This window comes from Acartia tonsa, chromosome 7, assembly GCF_053477335.1.
Source record: "Acartia tonsa isolate MP-2025a chromosome 7, ASM5347733v1, whole genome shotgun sequence".
Taxonomy (NCBI): domain Eukaryota; kingdom Metazoa; phylum Arthropoda; class Copepoda; order Calanoida; family Acartiidae; genus Acartia; species Acartia tonsa.
Window position 1 is genome coordinate 15,343,674 of NC_137266.1, and position 9,171 is coordinate 15,352,844.

Below are 9,171 nucleotides of genomic sequence, written 5' to 3' on the forward strand. Positions count from 1 at the left end.
AGCCCAGTCAGTTTACAAAACACAAAGGTCGACCTCTGGAAATTTTAGGTCAACTTGTAGAAGCTTTAGGTTGACTGATTTTATAAAGGTATATGTAGGTTGTACTTGTTTAGGTTGACCTATAGAAAAAATCGGTCGACCTTTAAAAGTTATCTGTGAAATGGGCAAATGATCACTTTTACAAAGAGCATACAGTTGATAGTTTACTTGCTCCGTCGGTTTGTTATTCATGGTTCAAAAATATGAATATTAAGATATATAATATAAATGCGAAAGGAAAAGTCATGTGTTTTTTATAATGAATTTTATTCTATTTTTATTTATGATGCACTTGAAATCTCTATTTCTAACTAAGCTATTTTATGTTGAGCTACTTTGAATATTATCATTATTGTTTTAATTCAAATAATAAAATTCAAAGTAGATAATGTAGGGTAAAGTTATTAATAATTATCTTTTTACATAGCCTTATCACCCTGATCAATAAACAACAAATTTAGGAAATTATGTAAAACATTTTTAAATGAAAACACTTGACAAGGCTTTAGTTTTTTTAGTAAATAATATCGTATCAATTACTTAATATATTAAATTAATTACGTTTCAATAATTAAACATGATTTTGAATAAATTCTTTTTTGGGACAGCGGAAAGTGTTCTGTGCAACGTCATAAAAATACGTCTATTATTCATGTCTTTTTTAGAGGCTGCCTTTCCCACTTCTCCTTTCGTCCTTCCATTTTTGACGTTCTTTTATGAAGTCACAAATGACAATTTCCGCTGTCACCATTTTTTTTTCAATTACCCCCCTGTTATTTCAAGTTAAATTCTATGGGTTGTTTTAGACTATTTTGGGATATCTTTTCCTTCTGAATTTAGATTCTCTTAATTCTAGGGGCAAAGCCTCCCGAATGCAAAATAGGACTTTTAGAGCAGCAGTATGTGTTAACATACATTTAAAAAACAAGTGAATTTTTAACAATAAAATTTTATTAGTGCAATTAAAATAATAAATTATAAAAATCCACCTTTTTACTTATTTCATACAGAAAAGACTAAAAAAACGTTATAGGATATATTCAAAAATCAAATTCCCATCAAATTTCAATATATCATGAAAATATATAGTTCTAAAACCAAAATAAATGAATATATATAAAAATCGTTTTTAAGGCCGCTGCAAGTTTCACTTTATTAGAGAACATGAAAATTTGGTGGATGATCAAAGTATAATATCATCCATTTAATTAGTACATAGTATATATCGAAATAATTACTACTACTAGCGACTACGCCCTTAGAGGCTTTAGTGGCACTTTACATGTTTGTTTAAAAAAAAATAATACGTTACCTATCTATGTTGCGTTCAAGTCTCTACGATACTTATCAATGTTGCATTCAAATATCTATACGTAATTTTTTTGTGATTTCTCTTGGGAGTATGGTAGTACCCTCCCCCAAAATAGTTATAAACCTTCCCGGGGCCTATGAGAAGCTAGAAGCTATCATATTAAAGAGAACCCTATCAATTCAGCGGTTAGCGAGATCCTTCGGTACAAACATACAAACACACAGACAAACACACAAACAAACACACAGACAAACAGACAGACATCCTGTTACTTTATTATAAGAATTATTAATTAGTACGTAGTAGATTATTCTTATCAAAATAATTACTTTTACAGCAAAAATTGCATCAATAGAAGGCGAGAAAAGAGCGTATCACATTAACGTAGTTTACAGACGGACATGTGAAATTGAAGATAAGTCCTTGGTTTCATTTATAATAAATTTATTTTCTTTTTTTTCTATTGGTAAAGAAAATTTTGTAAGAAAAGTTTTTACATTCATAAAAGATTAACTTTTTCAATATAAATACACAAAATAAATATAGTAATTTTGGAAAATTTACCTTTCTCCATGATCTTGCTAAAAAAGTTTGGGTATAGTCCCTTTCGTGGCAACGCCTCTTAGGGGGCGTTTCGTAGTATTTTAACAACAGATTTGATTTAGGCGAGGTGAATGCCCCGCAGGGTTAGAGTTAGATAATTTGTATACTATTAGTACTTGTTAAGTTGGATGTGTATGTTCTGCATGATCTTATTAACGGCTGCAGCCTTTACTCCTATATAAGCAAATGAAATAAAAACTCTATCAAATTGGTTCAGCGGTTAGTAACGCAATAGCTTTTATTGTCCGTAATAAAAAGTGTATAACTGTATCGAAATAAAATATTTGGCACTTTCCTTCAAAGGCCTAGTGACTACAGAACCCCCTACCCCTAAATTTTTGAAAATAAATAGAAAATGTCTTTTGGTGTAGGGGTATTTTTAAGTAAATGTTTTAGTGTTTTACCCTAAGTAAGGTTAGCCCCCCCCCCCCCAACCAAAAAAGGGGATAAGGCATAAACCAACTCATGATTTTCTTTCGTTTTTTCTTCAATTTAAAAATAAATTAGAACTCATCCCATTTTTAAAAATTCACCTAGAAAAATATGGGAGGGGGAGGGGGCGATTTAAGTGGTAAAGAAATGATTTAAAGGAAAGGGCCAAATATTTTTCTTTAACTTACTCACAAAAAAATATGATTCTGAAAATACAGTAATCATATATATCATAAAGTTCTAGTTAAACTGTTCTTTAAAAATGTAGAATAACACATATGTTTTTCTTTTTTTCTGTAGCGTAGCAATTCTATAAGTAGGACGTGTCTGTACATTGCTTAGAATAGGTGTGCTGTGTCGTTGACAAAATGTGGGATGTTTTTGTCAATTTAGTTTTTGCTGTATTTTTGGCAATATATTTTTATTCACTGTCAAAATTACACCTTTATGACAGTAATAAAAAACATGGCAACTTTTTTTTTTGAGGGGGGGTTTAAGTTCAATTTCCATTTTAGTTCTAAAAAAGGAGGGAAAAAAAAAACAATTTGGAGGGATTTTTTTCCGGGGTGATTTCTCATGGGAGGATGAGATACTCTGCACCAAAATAGGTTTAAACCTTCCCTGGATCCATAAGAAGTTTCACTGTTAGGTGAACCATATCAAACCAGCAGTTAGCGAGATCTTGAGGTACAGGTACACAGGTACACAGAAAGACAGATAGACATCCTGTTACTTAGGATTGATTTACTTGCTCTGCTTATAATATATAAAAAAGGCAAGAAAACATCTTTAATGGCACGACCTTTATTTGGAAACTAAATCTATGTGCGGTGCCGTGTTTTTCGGATGTATATCCTTCAGTACACACAGACAGAGTGACACACAGAGATCTTGTCACATTTATATATGATTTGCTTTGGTCAACTCGTTATTGCTGCGCTACTTATCAAAACAGTTTCACTTGTTATTCATTTTTTAATATGTTTTTAACATGAATCGTTAAATAATAAATAGTATGTGTTTTTTTTAATACGGTTAAAGTAGAATATAATTAATTTATAATTAGCCTAAAAAATTATATTTTTCATGTAAACATTAAACACATTAGACATGTTAGATTTGTACAATTATATGTTATGGAGACCTTGGGCTTATTAATTAAGTAACAGGGTGTATGTATGCCTGTCCAAATGAAGCTTTAAATCTTATTGTCATTGCATTGTATCGATTGGGGTCCATTTTTAAAGGAATATACCTAATGGTAATACGCATAGTTTTTGGGCTATTTACTAGGTGGGTGATCGTCCTCCTCCCCCAAATAGAAATAAGTCAATGTTGTCTTTTCAACTGTGGACTAGGAAAGTGCATTATTTATAGAAAATATATTTTTTTTAGCTCTGTAACAATTATTATATGAAATACCTTGAGGATTGAGGCGAAGTCATTAATACAAAAAATTAATACAAATGTCTGCTATATAAACGTTAGCCACAGAAAATAGGGAACGAAAGCAGACTGACATACAAGTAGAAAATTGTTGAGTAACTTCGCATAGAAAAATGATAGTCACGTATGCGATATTGAAAAAAAAAGGAAATTTATGTCAATAAATATTGCAACAATTACATGAAGCCAATTGAAGATAACATGTACTTTAATTCATGTTATTTTTTTAATTAAAGGTAAATAAATACCCAATCAACAACTTTTTTTATGTCAAAGTAATGTTGATATTTTGTCAGATAAGACTACTTTTTATTAAAGCCATTTAGTCTACATGAACCCTTGAAATTGCACATTAATATAATGCCAACAGCTTAATTTAACTGTATTTATAAAACGGAAATGGTACTTTAAATATTGAAACAAAATTAAGAGAAGAAACAAATTATAAATAATTTATATCAATACAAGAACAAACCTCCATGTAAATAACTTGTATAGAAGCTACATCATTAAATATACAAAACAAAATACAAAAATTTCTGCATTTGATGACAAATTAACTTAATTGTGAGTCTTTAGGTACACATTTTAATTGTCTGTCACAAAATATATATAAATTGTACAAATGCTATAGAAAAAATATTGAAAATTTTAGTAGAACAATAAGAAAGTCAAGCACAGTGATTAATTAACAATACCTGCCAAATATTTACTTCTATTTTTATAAAATTTATTAATCAAGAACAGTAGTTGTGACGAAGGTGGGTGTTTTCACCTCCAAACAAAATTAATGAAGATGGGAACACCCCCAAAGAGCAAACCCCCTTAAAACCAAGAAAGGGGTGTCATCAAGGCAAAAAAATCATTTTTGGTGGATGAGCTCATATTAAAAGACAGTTTAAAGTTATAAGATAGCTATGCTCCTAATATTCTGGTTTAGTACTTACTTGATGTGAATATAATTAACATTTATAAATAATTGATAAGCTTCTACATAGGTTAAATACAATTTATAAGTAATAATAAAAACTACATCCTATTATATAAAGTAGTAAGCGTTTTTTGTCTGTCCCGAAGGATCTCGTAACCGCTGAACCGATATTGTTCTCCTTTACAATGAAGCTTCTTATAGATCCTGGGAAGGTTTTGAACTATTTTAGGGTAAGGTGTCTTCACCCCATCCCCCCCCCTTCACCCAAGATATTTTCTTTACTCCTTTGGAAATTTAAAATGGGATGAGGTCGACTTTTCCCCCTCCTACCTTAAGTGCACCTAGAGGCTTCTAGGGTGTAGCCGCTAGTTTAATATATAGTAAAAGAAATATTTTACAAGTAAGAAATAAAAAATTTATTGAGATTTAACAAAAAAAAGACATTATCACTAAAAATTTGGAATTTGTGTCATATGAAAAGTAAGAAAGGTGCTATCCTTTTCGCTAGGACCAACCCTCAATAAGAACTTTTATAAAAGTTAAATTGATTAATAGGTGATGGGATGGTAGTTTTTTCCTTGAGGTAGGGGGAGGTGTCATAACCCTATGGGGCTCACACACACCCCTTTTGCCCTAACATTGCAGGGCTGCCCTGTACCATATACATAACCTTGCACACCATAAGGTAAAACAATCAAAAAACTACAATTTATTACAAAATGATACAAAAGAGGTAGAGGTAAAATTTGAAATTTAACTGTTTTTTGCTAACACTAGTTTAAAAATAAACCTTGACCCAAATACTTTGTAAAACCAGGGAATTTTTATATTGAAAAGAAAGTGAGGTAAATCATTCATGGAATTTATGACAGAACCTTTTAATATTTAATTTTGGATGGAAAGTTCGGTGACGGGAATTTCAAAGAATTAAAAGTGGAAAATAGCGTAATTGAATAGGCATATTTCTACTCTTGAGGCCTTAGGTACGAGTCTCTGGAGGGAGGAGATAATACAGGTCTTTTACCCTAGCTACCATAACCTCTCCCCCCCCCCCGCACCCCTGACGGTAATTTTTTTGTATAGCAGACTTTCTTTTGAACATAATACTTGGTAGACTTCTAAATGCATAACAAATCCTATATTTAAGTCAAAACTACAATTGAAAAATGGAAATCCATTTTTTATTTTTTTATTTTTAATCAATGAAGATTAGAATGAAAGTTAAATTAAATAGCCTCTGCTGTAAAGATTTAATAAACAACTTGTACTTAAAAGATTTTATAATATTAAAACTTAAAGTTTAATCAAATTAAAATAATCTCCCTCTCTCTTTCTCTCTCCCAAAGAATTTCAAACTAAAAACTTTGAAAATATAAAAAAAACAAATAAAATTTCAAAAGTTTCTCATTCAAATTAATTTTGTATTTGGTAAAATTTGAACTTTTAAAAGATTTTTATAGTTTGACGTTCATTACTAAAATATATTGAGATAGCGGCTGAGCCCCTAGAGGCAACTTCGAGCATTTCAAACAGGAGGGGAGGGGGTTATATGTAGCACTAAGTAAAAAAGAATAAGAAATCTTTTTTTGGGGTAGTGATAATTATTTTTTAGGGGAAATTTCTTTTGGGAAGTTAGCAGTTAGAGAGATATTTCTTTACATATAGACAGATAGACACACTGCTAATGAATATATTACTAGTGACTGCGCCCCTAGCATCTAGTAGTGCTGTAATTATGGAGTAGAGAAGAGCAGAAAAATGGCATAAAACCATCATATTACCTAAATATAAAAACAAAATAGCCTAAAATCATCATATTACCTATTTGGAGAACTCAATCGGTTAAGTAGTATTCGAAATCTTAATCTAAAGGCAAAACAAAACTTTATTACTATATAATAGGTGTTAAGGAAAGATGATTTTTTATAAACAAAACAAAAGTCAGAACTTTTATATGCAATTTAGGCAGTAATATAAGCTGATTATTGTCCGTCTAGTGCAGCGGTGATCTAATACAGTTAAAATACATTATCAAATTTAGTCTCTACCGACTGCTACTTGTGAGCAAAACCGTTCTTGTTTTCATATTAGTAATTTATTTTGTAATTTTCTCTTTACGTATGTTTATGTTCTTGCATACAATATTAATAATAGCATAGACAAAAAAAATAACATTTTATATCAAAATTAATACTAACCATTTCACTTTTAAGGAACGAAATACCAAAAAAAAAATACAAAAAAATATTACATTAAAAAACTCACAAATTTTTTTTTAAAGAAAAATAAATATGTTTTTTTTTGTTGAATTTAGTAAGGATTGGTAAATACTAAGGTGTTAAAAGTGAATAAAATAAAAAGGGAGACAGAGAAAAAAAGAGAGAGAAAGAGAGAGAGAGAGAGAGAGAGAGATAGAGAAAGAGAGATAGAAAGATAGATAGATAGAGAGAGGGAGAGAAAGAGACAGAGAGAGACAGAGACAGAGAGAAAAAAAGAGAGAGAGATAGATAGAGAGAGAGAGAGAGAGAGAGATAGAGAGAGAAAGAGAGGTATTCTGGATGGGAGGAACGGGTCATTAAAGTAAAACATAATCTACAATCCTTTCTTTCCCCCATTACTTACCAGTAAATATATACACAACTTTTTAGATAAGAATTTCATGGAAGATTAAATTGTCGTCCATTGTCCTATCTCTATGGCTCTGGTAATTGAGAGAGTTTTATTAAAATTATTACAAGGTTCACTTTTTTTTAAACATACCATCCAATAAAAAATCATATTCAAGCTATTTTAAAGAAAAACGAGGGATTTCAGAATAATATTCCTATAAAAATAATTATTTTATTATATGATTCCTAGGATAATAAGGCAAGATATATAGATGTAATTTTATTTAAAGCCCTAACATAATGAAACAATCTTTTTTTTTAATTTGACTACGGCCCTTGATAATTTTCATAAAAAACTCTGGTTAAATTAAAATTGTCTAATATCTTTACAAAACCCGCACAAAATATATTCCTTTTCTTTTTAAATAGAAAGGTTTGGAATCGTAAATCTCTCTCTTTCTTCCTCCTTCTCTCTCTCTCTCTCTCTCTCTCTCTTCTCTTCTCTTTGCTCTGTGAGTAAGCTTTGGTTGAATTGAAGGTGTATTTCCTTAAAACAAAGGATAAGTATAATGTATGTATATGTACAATATACAAAAATCCAAAAACCAAGTTTAATCTAGTCCAGAGTAAGATTTTATTATTAATACTGTTTCTCTTTTCATAAAAGTAACATGTTGTTTGTATTTTTGGTTGTCTGTACAGAAGGAGCTTGCAAACCGCCTAACCGATATGGTTCTCGTTTTCAATTTATTTTCTCACAGGTTCTAAGTAGGTTTATACAATTTTTGGGGAGGGTACCACAATCCCCCCGAAAAAATCGCTCTTAGAAATCGCTAGGGACATAACCACTAGTAATGAATAAATTTACATCTTGATTTAGATTTTTAAAAGTCTAAATAATTTTTATTATATCTTCATGTGAAACTCTATATTATTAATTTATCCTTATATCACTGAATCCAGAGAGGTGTTATTCAACAGGTGAGACATTGTAGGAAACTTTTAGGTGGGTGCAACTTCCAGAAGGGAAACTAAAAAGAGAAAGAGAGAGAGAGAGAGAGAGAATGAGAGAGAGAGAAGGAGAGAGAGAGAATGAGAGACAGCGATGGAGAAAAAGAGAAAATGAAACTTAAAGGGTAAGAGGGGGTCCTTAAACTTTTCGAAAGAGAATTCTTCGGAAAAGATATCATAGGAGAGAGAGATAGAGAGGGGGGAGGGAGATAGAGAGAGAGATTGAGAGAGAGAGGAAGAGAGAAAGAGAGAGAGAGAGAAAGAGGAGAGAGAGAGAGAGAGAGAGAGAGAGAGAGAGAGAGAGAGAGAGAGAGAGAGAGAGAGAGAGAGAGAAAGAGAGAGAAAGGGAGAAGGAGAGAAAACAAGAGAAAAAGTTGGAGAAAGGGAGATAGAGAGAGTTTGAAAGGGGAAGAGAAAGAGAAATTGAGAAAAAGTAACAGGTTAGTAACAGAGAAAGAGAGAGAGAGAGAGAGAGAGAGAGAGGGAGAGATAGAGAGAGAAAGCGAAAGATGGGACCTCCGTTGCATTGGTTATCGTAAACACGTACGTAGTTCCTATGATCCGAGAGCCCAATTATACTTTCCATATGTACCATCTATCTATCTATTAATGTGAGTGAGAGGTGTATTTCTATGAATATGAAGTAGCGCAGCTACTCTAAAGTTTTGCCTACTACATAATTTTAAATGTCAGCAACCATGCGATCGCCGTAATAATAAGCTGACTTTTGAACTTGTTATAAGAAAATCAATTAGTTTTTGTCCCAAAAGCAATGATATTACAAGTAA